At 40.0% G+C, this 17,437-nt stretch overlaps 1 long non-coding RNA gene across 1 annotated transcript in view; it reads right to left on the bottom strand.

The window, feature by feature from the left end:
* The window catches only part of LOC131416311 (uncharacterized), a 34,033-nt gene extending 16,808 nt beyond the window's left edge, over positions 1–17,225 (bottom strand). Inside the window, exons 1-2 of the long non-coding RNA XR_009222576.1 lie at positions 17,134–17,225; positions 16,827–16,903 (exon numbers count right to left, since the gene is read on the bottom strand). This is a non-coding gene — a long non-coding RNA (uncharacterized LOC131416311). The remainder of the gene's footprint in view (positions 1–16,826; positions 16,904–17,133) is intronic.
* Between the last annotated feature and the right edge of the window lie 212 nt (positions 17,226–17,437).

The following is a 17,437-nucleotide window of genomic DNA, read 5'->3' as shown; positions in this document are numbered from 1 at the left end:
CGTGCGCTCCGCTGCTGGCGGCCTGGGTTTGGATTCCGGGTGCGCACCAACGCACCGCTTCTCCAGCCACGCTGAGGCCATGTCACACATACAGCAACTAGAAGGATGTGCAGCTATGACATACAACTATCTACTGGGGCTTTGGGGGAAAAAATAAATAAAATTAAATTAAAAAAAAAAAAGCAAGAATAGGTGATATGATTTTTTATAAGTAGCCAGCAATGGTAATAATAACGGTATAGTAGAAGTAGCTAGCATTTATTTTTAGTGGTTTCTATACGCCAGGCACTGTGTTGAAGACTTTTCAAGCATTATTTTATTTTATTATTTTTGTGTGTGTGTGAGGAAGATCAGCCCTGAGCTAATATCCATGCTAATCCTCCTCTTTTTGCTGAGGAAGACCGGCTCTGAGCTAACATCTATTGCCAATCCTCCCCCTTTTTTTTCCCCAAAGCCCCAGTAGATAGTTGTATGTCATAGTTGCACATCCTTCTAGTTGCTGTATGTGGGACATGGCCTCAGCATGGCTGGAGAAGCGGTGCATCGGTGCGCGCCCGGGATCTGAACCTGGGCCGCCAGTAGCAGAGCGCACACACTCAATCACTAAGCCACGGGGCCGGCCCTCAAGCATTATTTTATTTAAACTTCACTTACATTATCCCAATTTTGTGAATGTAAAAGTTCAGGGAGTTAAATAACTTGTTAAATTAAACAGCACCTAGAAGTGTCTCATTCAGGGCCTAGTTGCTAACCATACACCAATTGTTTTTCCTACTTAAAATTCACAAACCCCTAAGATTTCTTGAAGAAATAGTTGAGAAGTCCTGAATTAGAAGTTAATGATAATAGTTGGTAACAATACAATCATAAACATAAACACAAATGAATTACCTGAAAACTACACATCATTCCTTGGTTAAAAGGTTATCAAATCATTCAGAACATGTTTTTAAAAATATTTGTTGTTAGTGCCATCCAGTTGATTCCAACTCCTAGCAATCCTGTGTACAGCAGAGCTAGACCTTGCCCCGTCTTTTTGCGCCATCCTCTCACCTTCCCGTGCTGCATTAGACAATACTCAGCTGTTATTCACAGGGTTTTTTCAGAAGTGGGTGGCCAAGTCCTTCTTCCTAGTCTGTCTTAGTCTGGAAGCTCCACTGAAACCTGTCCATCATGGGTGACCCTGCTGATATTTGAAGTACTGGTGGCATAGCTTTCAGCATCATAGCAACACACAGCCCCCACGGTATAGCAACCAACAGATGGGTGGTGTGGTTCCCCGACTGGAAACCATCCTGGGCTGTAGCAATGAGAGCACCAAATCTTAACCACTAGACCACTAAGGCTGGCTTTTTAAAATATACATATATTTTATATAATCAAAATTTTAAAAATTAAAGATTCTTACAGAGAACTTGCAGTTTGAGAAATAGTTCCTAGTTCAATAATGTGTGGTTCCCTAACTTTATCAGTCATACTTGCTGCTGCTACCTCACTGAAATACTGAAAGGTGAAGATTCTCAAGGTCCAGTTACAGAGAGGAAATGATGGGTCCTTCTCGTGAATGACCAAGGGTGACGAGAGAGGGAACGCCAGCCAGCCAGGGTTGAACCAGGAAAAACGTGACAGTTTTTGGATGGAAGAGGAAAAGGAACTCTGACAGAGGAGTCCCGGTTCAGGGAAGGCTGGCCTGCAGGAACAGCCAGAGGGACTCCTTTGGAGGAACTCTCTAAGGAAGATATGGAATGGGATAAGGCAGAATCTTGTGAATATTGTTTGGCTCTCCTGTCATCTTCAGGCAGTTCCTCCATCTTTTAGCATTTAGCATCCATTCCTTTCCTTGGGCTTCTGAACCTCAAGTCTTCTTTGATTGTTGAGATTCCTCCTAGTTAGACTAGTCTGTAAATTAACATTACACAGAATAGATGGAAGGACTAAAATTTTGCCTCCAGACAAAGGAACAGAGGAGCGAGGTTTAAACTGCACAGAGGCTGCCCACCCCAGAACCGGAGAGTGCACACCAGAGAGTCAGCCGTCATAGGAGAGCATACATGCTCAGCTGATTCTGATGCTGAGTCTGGGAGCAAAACTTTTGGTTACTTTATGCTCGAGGCAGGGGGGAGGAAGTTGTACCTTCCTCTTACAACAACCTCCAGAGTGTTCACTTAGGAGACTGAGAGCCAAGTAAACAAACACAAATGACAAGGAAACAATTTAGGAAATGCACCCAGGGAGAGCTAGTTAGTCTTAAAACACATTACTGAAGAGTCGTGAAAGTTTAGACTCACAAGGAACTTGCAAGTTCCATCTCATCTAAAGGTCACAAACTGGCAGCCTAGGCCAAATCTGGCCCACAGATGGGATGTGCTTTGTTTGGTTCATTGTTTGAATTAGTTGTTCACATTTAAAATAAAGAGAGTTCACATGTTTAAAAAATGTGATCACTCTTGAAAAATCGGAAGATCTGGCAAGCCTGAGGGGCCTGCATTTCCCCACGGCTGTAGAGCTGAACAGCACTTGTACCCTTTAAACGTTGCACATATTCCCCAGTTTGCCACAGTCCCCGCTTCACTTCGTTTACATAACCTGCTTGGACTCTGTCGACACCAACCTGTTCGTGTTTTATAGTTAAGGAAGTGAGGCCCAGAGAACCCAAGTGACTTGCCCATCCACACCACTTTGTTTAATATAACTTATATGTTGGTGCTCTTCCCATACATTCCTTTCTCCATCCCATACTTTTCCCCAAAGAGATTTGGAAAGTAAGCACACAGTCTGAGGAAATTACATTTAAAGCAGGAAGAGACAAAGATGATGTCAACCAGAGAGAATGAGTTAGAGGCTTACTAACTGGAACTCAAGAGACTTCAATAGAAAATTAATGGGAGGAGGCGGAAGGAAGACAGAGATTACACATGGAAGACGAACAAGCGAGAGAAGCGTACGTGAAGAGCTAAGGTGAAGTGAGGGAAAGAGCAGAGGAGGCACCCAGTGCGTCTGCTCCCACAGAGATGTTAACCTTGCTGGAGAGCAGCCGTTGACAGAAAGGAGGCTGCCAGAAAGAGACCCCAAAATCAAAACTGATAAGAAAAAGTAATTAGAGATTCTAAGAGATTTCTTCTTCAGATTTATTTATTAAAAAAAAAAAAGATGTATGAAGAAAAGCAGAGAAGGCTTCTCAGGGTTGCTGAGAACTTATTAACAGAAGGAGAGCAAAACAATTATCTGAAAGAATACAGTCCACAAGGAAAAAAAAGAGAATCTTCCTGAAACCAAAATGCGAACGGGAGAATTTTACCAAGAATTTGCTGTTTTAGGGGTTCAGCAAGAGTTTTTCTAGAAAGAAAAATGAACCAAGACTGTGGCACAGCACTCTTTTTCTTAGGGAGATGGGTCTCAGGAGCGGTACTGCTGCAGGACTGCAGATTCATATCGAATGCTATTGTGTGAATTCACTGTAAAATTTAATAGAAGTAGCAGAATGATATTTGAGATCCTGACCAAAACAAAACGGAGCAAGTGATGTAGACGATTGATAAACCTTAAGAAAAACAATAGGATATGTGTGTAATTAGCATGTGAGAGTCAGAAGACTTGGGTGCAGCTCTTGGCTCTGCCCCTAATGGGCTGGGTCACCTTGGGTCAAATACTTCATTTCTCTAAGGTTCAGTTTCCTCAACTGTGAAGGGAGGGGCTCCAGCTGATTTTCAGTGTTATCCCCAGATCAGCAGCATCAGCATCACGGGAGAACTTGTTAGGAATACAAATTCTCAGGTCCCATCCCAGACCTACTGAGTCAGAAACGCAGGGTGAGGCCCTGCAATCTGTGTTGTAACAAGCCCTCTGGGTGAGAAACCAGTCAAGGTTGAGAACCACTGAGCAAGCCACCAGCCTACGTTCCTCACAGCTGTAAACACTCTCATTCTAAGTGAAAGAGGAAAGACAGCTGGGTTACCCCAGCAGCTGGCATAAAAGATTTTTTAAAAGATATGGAACAGGACAAGACATGATTATTTGCCTCAAATGGTGCACGTGTTGGGTTAGCCATTCAATTTTGTGAGGTGTGAGAACGCCGTGCACACAGGCAAGGATCATTCCAACAATGAAACGAAGTGAGTTGAAGCAGTTAAAGACCACAGGTGGCGAGACAAGGACAATCACATAGGCATCAGCAGTCATCTCCCTATGAGGGTGGACATATATTAGAATGGGGTCAGTGTGCAGACAGGAAAGGGAAGAAGGATCCTCCTTTGCAGTGTTTAAGTTATACAGTTTTAAAAAATAAATACGCTTTTAGCTCAATTAATGAACTACTTTATAATTAGCTACTTTATATTAATGGTGCTTATGTTTACAGAAACAAAATCCTCAAGGCTCATTGGAAGTTTTAGAGATGTCATGGGGCTCAAAGGTTGAGCTATAATACCAAAAAACAAAGCAAAACAGAAGAAAACACGCAAGCCAAGAAGCAAAATAAACAAGGAACACCAACTTCCTAATAACCTTCTCTCTGTCCAGGCATAGTTGAAGATGAATGAGACTGCAAGATTGAGGGATTTCAGTTTGCTTTCTGTAGCATCCCCCACTTGGTCTTTCCCCTTTGCTTTCAGGGACCTGCTCTTTAATTTCTTTTCCTTGTCAGTCATTTACGTGTGTTAATTCATTGACTGCTAACACTTGAATATGAAGAAACTTCACGATGTGCTAGGTCAACCAGGCATTTTCATTCTGTTTTTCATAATAAATTCTAGAATGAAAGGTTCTGTCATCTGTGAAAGGAACCATACGTATCACCTACAGGTAGTGAAATTCTTGAATGGAGCAGAAAAGTCCAAGGTCAGTAAGGAGAGCTCTGAAAGTCTATCTGACTTAGTGATCTTCCTAGTGTAACTGGGAGCAGTGGTAGTAGTGGAAGTGGAGCAGCAGGGGAGGTGGAGTAGCAGAGGAGGTGGAGTAGCAGGGGAGGTGGAGCAGCAGAGGAGGTGGAGTAGCAGGGGAGGTGGAGCAGCAGAGGAGGTGGAGTAGCAGGGGAGGTGGAGTAGCAGGGGAGGTGGAGTGGCAGGGGAGGTAGAGTGGCAGGGGAGGTGGAGTGGCAGGGGAGGTGGAGTGGCAGGGGAGGTGGAGGAGCAGGGGAAGTGGAGTAGCAGGGGAAGTGGAGCAGCAGGGGAAGTGGAGCAGCAGAGGAGGTGGAGCAGCAGGGGAGGTGGAGTAGCAGGGGAGGTGGAGTAGCAGGGGAGGTGGAGTGGCAGGGGAGGTGGACAGGGGAGCAGCCCAGGAGCCCGTGGTAAAATGAATAGAGACTATACTGGCCTCTTTGCTAAAGAACTTTCTCCCACAGGAAGGACAATCTTCAGGTTGGCTTGGCAAGACAGTCTGTATCAATTGTCATGAAATCTGCATGGAGTCTCTTCCAGGACTGAAGACTTCCTGCCTTACAGGTCAGACCTTTCGTATCCTTCCTGCTTCTCTGCCTCATCTTTCTGTGCACGAGTACAGACCAGCTCCTCTCCACTCCCCCTAATCATAATCCACCTCTGTCCCAGGAGCCAGGGCTGCTGTGACAGTCGCATAGGTTCTATCCTACACAAAAGGGCCCACATAAGTGGCATCATGCAGAGGGGGCGAATGGAGGCTGGACTCTAGCCCATGCTTCTCTCAGCACACACTGTGTTGAGGGAGTGCCTTTTTCTAAGTCACACAAGGTGCCTTTTGAGCCAGCCACAACCGTGCCAGTAAACCCTGCATTGTATTTTTGGGCACATCGGACACAACAGTGGTTTTCTTAAAGAAACTCCTCTTAACATACTCTCCAGATTAACCCATGCTTCTCATTCCGTCTATAAAACTGACTGGTGCCCATGGCACAGCCATGCCAGCAGTTGGTAAACACTGCCTAGTGTGCTCTGCGCATGTCCACTCCCTCCAGTTATGTTCTATGTACATCAGGCATCCCTATTTGTTCCCAGACTGGTTTCTATCAGTTGTACTTGTTTTAATTATCCAAATTAATTAAATATTGAATAAATTGATGACAGTGCAAAAAAGAGAATTGCGGTTTCTGTGAAAACTAAGTTTAACACTTTGTAAAGATTGGAAAGGGTGAGTATTAGAAATAGATGTTGATTCAGTGGTGGAGAGGCAGCTATAAAAGACTGGCAGAAGAATAATGCACTTGATTCTGCACTTGATTTACTTCATATGTGACTTGAAATCCTTGATTAATTTTAAAGAAACTCAATCAAGAAATCATAGACCACGAATTATGGGTGTAGTTTATAAAAGAAAGATGTTTCACTGAAATCTGCAGACCTGTGTTAAAAGCAAAAAATAATACAATATTTTTTTAAAAAAATTTTGGCCCTATATCAAAAAACATATATGTTTTAAGGTAAAACACATGCTTATGAAATGTTTGTGCTATTTTAATGAATTTTTACAATTAATTAACCATCAACCAATACCCAATCCAGATCATGTCATATAAGAAGCCTTCCATAGAATTTTATTTAGGGCCTAAGGAGATTTGTGTGTAGTAGCTCCTCACCCTTTGTGATGCCCTTCCATGCAACTTTAGGTTATATCTGCCTTTGCTAACACTATTTTTGACAAACAAAGCAATAATGTATCACATGAGGAAAGCCATCCTCAATAACAGCCATACAATCATATCTATACCAATTCAAAATATAAAAAATGTTCTTTTGAATCCAATTTGACTTTATGAAATATACTTTACTACACATTAGAACAGGACACACATTCTTTCTGGCAACCACAAATCAATATTTGGCAGCTTCGCTTGGAATTTTGTAAAAATTGCCTTTTAAGTTCAAACTGACTAAAAGACAGCTGGTTATAACAAACTCAGAACTTTTCTTAGGAAGGATGATTTAATGTGAGGTTAATTATTCATTAAGGGATGAAGGAAGGAAACTGGAAAAGTTATGTTTCATCATTTCCCAATCATTTGGAATGAAAGAATCAGGCAGTTTCAGAACTGGGGAGAAACTTCAAGGTCAGCAGGTTATGCCTTTCTCTCATGGCAGAATTCTCTTCTTCAGATCAAATGGTCCCCTGCTCTGTTTACTCACTCACCAAAAATGAGATGTTCCCCACGCTGGAAAGGAGTATGCTTCATTATTGAAAAGCTCAATTCAGAAAATTCTTTCTTATTGTGAGTTTTACTCTGTCATTTTATCACCTCCATTTTTGGACATTAGTTCCGAAATTTGCAATTTGAACATTTCCGTTCTTGCATATTTTGAGGGAACTAGGTATATTTATCCTGGAGAAAACAAAATGCGTGTGTGTGTTCTAGATGGATTGTGGTAAGAGTAATAAGATCCTCAGTATAAGGAAAAAGTTCCTAACTATTAGTTTAGCAACGAGGTAATGTGGAGGTTTCCTTGAAAAGTAGTGAGGTCACTTGTTCCAGAAAAGAGCAGTGATTATCTACTGGGAAGTCTTCAGGATGAGATTCTTATATTGGATAGAAGGCTAGGATACATGGCCTCTAAAGTTCCTTCTAAAATTCTAAAAGTCTTTAATATACTTGACATTCTTCATGACTTTCTACTCCATAACATACTTGGCTTCTTCAAATATCCTTCATATCCTATAGCTTCCAGGTCTTTTCACTATTTTAGTTGACCTGCTATGAAAGCATGTTGATGTAATAAATATCCTTAAAATTTTGTATCCAAAATTAAAATTTATAATTGGCAAACATGATGCTGATATGGGGTCATCGGGAAATGGTGACTTTGAAATTGCTAGTAAAAAACCAATGTGAAACACAGTGTTGCTCAAGAGCCTTGGAAAACACTAGTTTCAACTAAAGTTGCCAGAATTTATCCTTAGAACTAGAATGTCACTAACAAATCAATAAGGTAATCAATTACTTTGTAGCATATTTAAAGTAATACAGGTCAAGAATCCCTTATTTGCAATTCCAGAAAACTATGAAACACAAATTTTTCATAACTAGATGGGTGGCAGATTCTGATGTGAACCACTAGAGGCTATTTGATTATCTATATTTATCCTATTTATGCAGAGTATTCACACTTTTGGCTGCTGAATTATTTAAATGTTTGATTTGGAGGTGCACTATCATACCTTTCTAAATCCAAAATATCTGAATTCAGAAACACTTCTGGCCAAAGAATTTTGGCTTAGGGACTACGAACCTGTCAAATGTGACAGGAGACTGGTGGTGGGCATCTGTGTATTTGCAAGGAAAAGAAGTGATTCCACTTGCAGTAGTGTGGTGCTCCAGACACTCTGAAGGATCCAGCAACACAAATAAAAACAATTAGATCCTGAATAAAACATACTTTTAATGCCATGCTGGCCTCCCAAGCAGTAATGGAAATCTCCAACCCCTCTCCCCCATACACACACACTAAATACAAAATAAATAGAAATAGACCAAACACATTCCAAACCAAGGGAAAAAATGGAAAAAGGAAAAAAGAAATTTTGACACAATCATACCGAAGAGTTTAAGATAATGTATTAGTCACAATAGGCTACTTTATGCTTTGACGATAAATGAATTTCAATATCTCACTGATATAACACAAACACAACTTCCTTCTCACTCTTGCTGCACACCAATGCAGGTTGGTAAGAGACTCTGCTCTACACAGTCATTGAAGGACTTGATCGATGAAGGCTTTGCCATCTGGCATGTTGTAAGTTGTTGCAACAACATAAAAGAGCACATGGAGAACTCAAACCCACTCTTTCCAGCTTTGGACCTGGAGAGACATGTCACTTTCATTCCTATTGTCAGGATTACTCACGTTGCCTCCGCTAAATGCAAGTTTTCATGTAGGGCAGCACAAGGAATATTTGCTGATCATGACTATTTGCCATAAAAGGAGAAAAAAGAAACACAGAAAAAGTGGGACAAACAGAAATTTAAAATGACATGGTATAAACAAGTCCAGATAAGTCTATAATCACAGTACACCAATGGAGTATACTCCTAAGTAAAAAAGTGGGTAATGTCAGAAAGGATTTTTTTAAATCTGGTTACATGGTGTTCAGAAGAGATCTACCAAAAATGTTAGAACAAATAAGGCTTGAAAATAAAAAGACAAAAAAGGATATAATGGGCAAATATTAACCAAAAGAAAGCTGACATGGCTATATTTTTATTAGAAATAATAGATGTTAAGACCAAAAAATTATTAAGTATAAAGAGGGACACTCATAATAGTTTTTTAAAAGCCCAATTCACCAAGAAGATATAAAAATTCTAAACTTATGCCCACCTAATAAAATAGTATCAAATTATATGAAGTAAAAATTGGTAAGGTGGAGAGACAATAGGGCTCACAAAACTTGGAGTATTTACTATCTGGCCTTTTACAGAAAAAGTTTGTAGACCTCTGTACGTGGACATAAGGCATCTCAGCAAATTTCAAAATATCAGTGTCAAACGACAACAATCTGTGAACCACAATGCAATTAAGTAAGAAGTCAATAAAGAAATAAATTAAAATAAGTAAACAAAATTTCATACTCTTGAAAATTTCAAAGGAAACCATACTTTTAAATAATGCATGGGTGAAAAGAGAAATAATGATGGGAATTTTAGAATACTATGTAGTAAATGATAATGAAACTATTATATATTAGAACTTGGTAGATGGCCAAAGATGGACAATTTGAACATCACTAAGGGCACTAATTGCAATGCATTAAAACAGATCAGAAAATATGTTTAAATCTATGAGCTTAGATACTTGGGGGAAAAAAGCTAGTAAGTTACCTTGGGAAGATGATAGAGAATCATTCATTATGCTGAGAACTGGTAAATAAAGAGAAAAAAATCAAGCATTTATCCTGCCTTTCCTACATGGACTGTATCAGCAAGCAGTCAATAATCAATCAACTGGAATCACTGGCACAGGCGGGCAAGCTGAAACTTGCAGGGAAACCCAAGAGGCCAACCGTATCCAGATGCCCAAATGCAGCCAGTAAAAGGGAGGTTTCTGAGAGGTCAATGGGAAGCTGTTGCCTCTGTGGGCCAGTCACAGAATTTAAGGAGAGTGAGAACAAGCTTGGATCCAATGGAGACCTCTGCATCTATCCACCACCACATTTGTCTGCAACGAACTTCTGAAAGCAGTGGCCACTGCTTCACTTCTGCCTTCCAGATTTCATGCAGGCTCTTCTCTCTGCCAACTCTAACTCAGAACCATAAGGGAAAGAGAATTCTAGAAAATAGCAGCACAACTTAGTGGAGGCCACTCTTTTTCAACTTGGCAGCTATACATTTCTTTTAACCACTTCCAAATAGAGATAATAGCAAAATCATGCTTCTGCTTAACAAGATGTAACCACCCTCCATACAACTGAAAAGGCACTGATCTTCTCCCTCAAAGGATACACAAATGAGATCTATCTTTAGATGATGTCCATTTGTCACGTAGCTGATTTCACTCCTCCTTTGTTATCCTGTAACTTAAATACTAATGTATAATGTCTTATGTTAGTAGATAAATGGGAGAGGGAAAAAAAACTACACATACACACACGTGTATGAATATATTCATATCAAAGAAAAAATATACTTATAACTACTATAATCCTCATTTCTGCAATTGGTTCACAGCTGGTATTTATAAGCTCCTTTTCACTATCCAGTCAGTCTTCTCTGCTCTCAGCAAGCAACTCAACTTTCCTGGAGGGTGACACAAACCTTCAGTCCTGAATGGTCTGTACCATTTGCAGTCCTGCTGTATTGGGTTGCTGTAGTTTTCTATCAACTTTTTTCATAGTACAGAGGAGTATGAAGACGTGTCCTCATAGGATCTGTTGAATTCCAGAGATACTTCTCCCTGCCCCCATTGTATAGTAGCGACCCAATTTCCCCTTGAGGATCAAGATCAATCACAATAGCTAATACAGTAAGCCACTTTTTTTGCCTGTTGGTTTAGTGTCATGAGAAACTCAAAATGGCCAGGTTGGAGTCTCAGGTTCCAGTTTGATAGGATCATCCCGAGTGAAAACACTCTTTCTTTTGGAACTAAGACCTCTAAACCAACAGAGCACATAGTTGAGAGAATAGGAAGCACAATTTTTGCTAGTGGACCGTTAGAGTTAGTAATAAGAGAGGCCAATCCTACTTCTACCCCTTAATTCTTGGAACTGAGAGGAAAAGCACCATATGGTGATCGCTCACGCAGAGCATGTATCACATCCTGGAAGACATTACTCTAGCCCTGCAAAGTGTTGCCATCCAGCTGACACCACAACTGAGTCTTCAAAGGCCATCCCACTATCCTATCATGCAAACTGCTTCAAAATGATGGGAACACGATAAGCTCAGTGAATTCCACGAGCTCAAGCCATTGCTGTAAATTATTTGGTATAAAATCAGTTTCCTGTTCAGAAGTAATGTTGTGTGGAATACTATGAGGATGAATAAGGCATTATGAGGATGAATAAGGCATTGTGTAAGTCCACAAAGGTTGGTTTTTCCGGAAGTATTGCAGACAAAAAAGGCAAATCTACATCCAGTTCTGACCAGTGGAAGGAATTTCCATAACCACTGTCTGTTAGGGCCACTCTCAGGTGGGGCAGTAGTGCCACAGTTGTCCACTTTCAGCTGGTGCCAGCATACCCCAAAAAACCATCTGTAATCAGGCCTGAAGTTTTTCTTCCTTGGTATAGTGGACATCCTATGTGGCCATAGGTGTGGGTTGAAATAGTGGAGTTAATTTAATAGGAATAAGAGCCATAGGAATCCGAGCCAATGGCTCATGTAATTTACTTGTGCTTTCAGGACCTGCTTAAACCCAATCTCATATATATTACTTCCACTCATGTTGGAGTATTTCTGTGCATGCCCAACATAGTGGCTTGGTGGGTCAAGCAATACCTAGTTCAAAATGGGAAGTTCAGGTTCCATGATACTTGGTAGCTCAAGGTCAAGCATTCAGTAGCTTCTAGGGTCCAGGAGCAAATCAGAAGCTATTTCTTAAAAGTAGAATATTTACCTTTAGAAGATGACATAGCTTTGCTCCAAAATCCTAAAGGTCTGCACTGTAATTCACCTATAGGATCCTGCCAAGGGCCCCATACAACATCCCTATCTGTCATAGACATTTTAAATATCAGTGGGTTTTCTGGATCAAAGGCCTTAAGGGGCAGAGGAGCTGGCACACAGCTTGGACCTGTTGCAGAGGCTTCTCTTCAGTGAGCCCCACTGAAAACTAGAAGCCCACTAGATGTTATACGTCTTTCTTTGGAGTAGGAAGGGCTAGATGCAGCAACTTGTTCTTCACCTTAGAAGAGATATCTTGATCATGCCCCAGATCAAAGGAGGCAGTCACTAAGGTGGAAGGCCCCTAAACTTTGGTGAAATTGATTTATCAGCCTCTGGATATTTGCTACTTTCTGCTCATGAGTTCCAGTTAACATACTATCGTTACTGTAATAGACCAAAATAATATTTTGTGGAATGGAGAGGCAATCAAGGTCTTTTCCAGACTAGATTACAGTAGAGGGCTGTAGAGTTGATAAAGGCATGAGACAGGACAGTGAAGTGTATTGCTAATCCTACCAGTTGAAAGCAAACTGTTTTTTGTAGTCTTTACTATGAGAGATGAGAGAAAAAGTATTAACCAGATCAAGTACCTGCATACCAGGTACCAAGCATTGTATTGATTTTCTTATACAAAGAAACCTCATTTGGAATAGCAGATGCAATTGGGATCATGACTTGATTAAGATCATCATAACCCACCATCATTCTCCAAGATCTCTCTCTTCTTCAGAGGCCAAATAAATGAAATGAATGGGAATGTAGTAGAAATCACCACTTCTCCATTCTTTAAGGCCTTTATGGTGGCACTATTCTCTGTAATTCCTCCAAATATGCTATATTGCCTTTGGCTTACTATTTTGGCAAGTAAAAGCAGTTCTAGAGACTTCTTTTTGGCCTTTCTATCATAAATCCCTCACTTCATATTTTGGGGAACAATGTGGGGATTCTGCCATTTGCTGAATATGTGAATTCCAACTCTGCATTTCGGAACTGGGAAAATAATCATGCGGTGGGTTTGGGTATCCACCAGGCCCAATATGAGTTGGGCTCAAGCCACTTATTCCCTGAATTCTTAGGCCCTACTCCAACTGGCACACCACAGTGACATTTTGGGTTTCTAGGAATCAGTGTTAATTCAGAGCTAGTGTGCAGTAATTGCCCCAAATTCTGGTTTTTTCCCCTTCCCCAACGCAGAATCACACTGGTAAGTGGCCACAGGTGACTTTGGGGAAGGGTAGGTGGAAGATTTATAGTATATACTTTTGGCAGTGTAGTAGGATTCTTCTTTAAGGAGATCTGCCTCCGCTTAATTTAAGGGAACCTGCACCAACTTGATTGGACTAAATCAAGTCTGGGAATCAGTTGACGAACCAGCGCTTTCTGTTCTGGGATACAAGTCAGATTTTTTTTTACTCTAGACCTAGAGCTTTTCTTGTGCATACAAATCAAGTAAGACTTTAATAGAGTGTCTATTTATTTCAATCCTAGGGAGATCACAATAAAGTAGACAATACTAAAGATCAAGTCATGTTGATTATCCCTTCAGCTCTGCCGTCCATTATGACAACTGACAACCACATTTCCCTTGTCTCTGGTAGTTCAGATAGTTCAGTGATGTCACTTGGCACCTGTCACTCCAGGATCCCATCATCCCCAGTGAATTCAGGGAGCTCAGTTTGATGGCAGCATTAATGGCTCACAGAGAATGTCTACAACAGAATTCTATAAGGATGCTGGTGTTTGCTTCAATAATGCATTTCTTACAGCCTTGATGAAGGGAGTGTCTTCTGAACCCTCCAAGGTCATAATTAGTGGATGGCTGAGCAGTTCTTACATAATAAATCCACTCCAGCATTACAAGTCCTTATTTTCTGTATACCTTTCATCTACATACTGTGAGATGGATTTATGAAAGAGTGAGTTTTCAGGTACTACTTGAGAGAAAACGGTTTTACAGTTTGTGTGTGGGGGTGGAGTTTTGAGTAATATGGGACAAGGCCTACGAAAGTAATGGGAGTAATGAAGTAAGAGATTTGAGCAGAGATGAAAGACTCAGTAGTGATTATAGATGAACTATAGAAATTTGGTGGTGGAAAAAGGGAAGTGGCAATAATCCAAACTATGGGAGTTGCTACTTCTGGAAAGAAGACTGGGAAGATAGAGAAGAATCTGTGAACAAAACAGAAAGACTTGGGCATAGGCAATATACATGGCATGAAAGAGAGCAGCATGTCAAAAACTATTTTGAGGTTCATTAAGTTGGAGGCTGATAATATGGTGGCATTAGTAAGAAAGATGAGGAAGCCATAGGGAGAAGGCATATGGACTACAATAGTTTGAAGGTTAGATGGGAAAAGATGTGACAGAGTACTGAAAAATTCTAAAAATATAACTGCTAGAGGGGGCTTGTGGAAAGCTGATCCTTTTGTGTAGTGACTCTGTAATGTGACAACTTGGCTAGGTGGAACTACATTCCCAGAATTCCCTTCTCTGTCTGTTTCCGGCTACTCCAGGCCAAAAGAGAGAGTATGGTGTGATTTGCAGGATGGAAATGAAGCAGCAGACATTTTGTAGCTCACGCATGTTGTCATTATCTGTTGCCTCACCTTACTGGTGTGTGGCAGCAGCTGAGCCAGCGACTGTTCCACCCTCACCAAGATCCTCTTCAGCTTCCGCAACTCCTGAGTCAGATGTGTGTGTGTGTTTAGTTCCAAGACAAAGGGCCCCAGCTTGTGTGGGACACCCAAGCCATCAAGGTCAGAGGCAAGAGAATTGATATGGGTTTCAGTCCATTCTTATGGGCTCCAGCTCATGCTTTTGAGTTCTAAGTTGTTCTTGATCTAACCCACTTTACATCCATCCATCTTCCCAACTTCCTGCCCCATATATATATATTTCCTTTGCTATATTAGTCAGCATTCAATCAGAGAAGCAGAATCACTATGTATATATATGTATATATACTACACACACACACACACACACACTCACACACAGTGGTGATTCTGCGTCTCTAACTGCACCCTGACTGATGTAATAAAGAAAATACATAGTTTAAGGCACTGATTCTCAAGATTCCAAAATCCATGTCTTATTTGGATAAGCATAAACATCTCTCTTCTTTCCCACCCCACTGTTTATGACAGATCCCTTTTAAAGAAGCATGCCCCTTAGGTTAAGGAATTCTGGTTTGGCAGAGATATATGGATGGTGTTTCTTACTGTAGTTTGTATTGTTTAAAATGTTATTATTTTCATTTTAAAAATATAACATTATGCTGTGATAATAGCTATGGGTTTTTAAATTAAACACATCCACTTCCACGTAGTCTTAACTGTTTGTTCTTCCCCACTCCTTGCCCCTCCTCATCACTCTTTTGGAGGATAAAGATTAGACATTCAGGTTCCTCTTCTATTTGTATGTAGAAAGTCACAAGAGCCCATAATTCACTTTGTAACACCTAAAACAAACCAGATAATCTATATAATTATAGTTTTTTTAAGAAAAACCATCAGAGAGATGAGTGCACAAAGAGACCTAAGTGAACTAAATTTCAGAAAATGACAATCCTTGATATAAGAGAAAAGATCCACAGCAGTTCTCGCCCCTGACTGAAGTGTAGAGAAGAGGTATCCACCATAGACGATGGTTAGAAGAAATCAGCCTAACTTTTCACAAATTTTAATGGCAAATGTGTGGGCTGATGTGATAGATTAGAATTCAGAGGAGTCACAGACACAGAACAAAACTGTACTACCTCACCATTTTTTCTCACTGATATTCACCAATTACTGGGATAGGACCACAAAAACAAGGGCAGTGAAGAAGAGCTGAGAGACTCTCTCAGAGATACAATGAGCTTTCAGCTAAGAAAGATTTGTAGTGGAGCAGAAGAGCTGAAGGAAAACCCATGACACTCCAGGCCTTCAGCTAAGAAAGACAGAGGATGGAGGCAAGAGAGAAGCGAGATCCTACCCCAAGGCTTGAGCTAAGGAAGAGAGTAAGCAGGGTAGAACAGCTCTAAGGCAATATTTGCTTGTAGGAAAAGTCTTGATTCTGCCTTCAAAATATTTGAAGCCAGTAGTGAATTTAATCAAACTAAAAAATTACAACAAAGCCCAAATCCAGCTCAACTATAGATCATATTGACTTAACTCCAATTCTAGTGGCCATATAGGAGAAGGTGTGTGGCTCTTTTTGGAGGAAAATATCATTTAATTCATTGTCTACTGTATTTTTATATAAAATGTCCAACACACAATAAAAAATATCAAGATACACACAAAAGCAAGAAAAAGTAACTCATAGTTAAGAAAGGAAACCATCAATAGAAGTTAACCGAGAAAAACCCAGATTTTAGAATTACCACAGCATGACAAAAATGCTAAAGGACTTAAATGAAAAGGTGGAAACCATGTATGAAGATGGGGCAACTTCAGAAAAGTGACAGAACTATAAAAAAAAGGAAGTGCTAAAAATAAAAACACAGTATCAGAAATAAAGAATTAGATGCGCTTAACAGTAAGTTGGACAATACAGAGGAAATAAACTTGAAAAGAGATAAATAGAAAGCATCCAAATTGAAAGTCAGAGGAAAAAAAGGATAAAACAGAATAGTTGAGATCTATGGAAGAATGTCATGTGGTCTAACATTTGTATTACTGGAGTAACAAAAGGAGAGGAGAGAAAGAATGGGCAGAAACAATATTTGAAGAAATAATAGATGAGAATTTTCCAAAACTAATGAAAGATATCAACTTACAGGTCCAAGGACTGCAGCCAACAGCACGAAGAATGAATCCAAAGCAAACCACACCTAGGCACATCAGAGTCAAAATTCTGAAAACCAAATTTAGAGAGTGGATCTTAAAGGCAGCCAGAGAAAAGAAGACACTGTACAGAGGGAGCTAAAATATGAACTACAAATGACTTTTAATAAAAAATAATGGAGACAGAGATGGAATGATATGTTTAAAGTGCCAAAAGGGAAAAAAAATTTGTCAACACAAAATTTTACATACAGTGAAAATTATCCTTCAAAAATGAATGTGAAATAAAGACTTTCTCACCAGACAAAAGCTGAGAACTTTCATCTCCAGCAAGAAATGCCAAAAGAAGTTCTTGAGGCCAAAGAGAAATGATCCCAGATCTGCAAGAAGAAATAGAAAAGTTCCAGAGAGGATAAATATCTGGGCAGATTAAAAAGAGACATATATTCTAGTACCTTCATTATATACATATATTTACAATTTTTTAAATATCAAAAAAACCCTACGTATGGTGGGTTTTATAACATATGTAGAAATAAAATACAAGAAAATATAAGACAATATTATAAAGGATGGGAGAGGGAAAATGGAATTATGCTGTTGT

Source organism: Diceros bicornis, chromosome 17 (genome assembly GCF_020826845.1).
Source record: "Diceros bicornis minor isolate mBicDic1 chromosome 17, mDicBic1.mat.cur, whole genome shotgun sequence".
In the NCBI taxonomy this organism is placed as follows: domain Eukaryota; kingdom Metazoa; phylum Chordata; class Mammalia; order Perissodactyla; family Rhinocerotidae; genus Diceros; species Diceros bicornis.
This window is presented reverse-complemented; position numbering and strand designations above follow the sequence as displayed.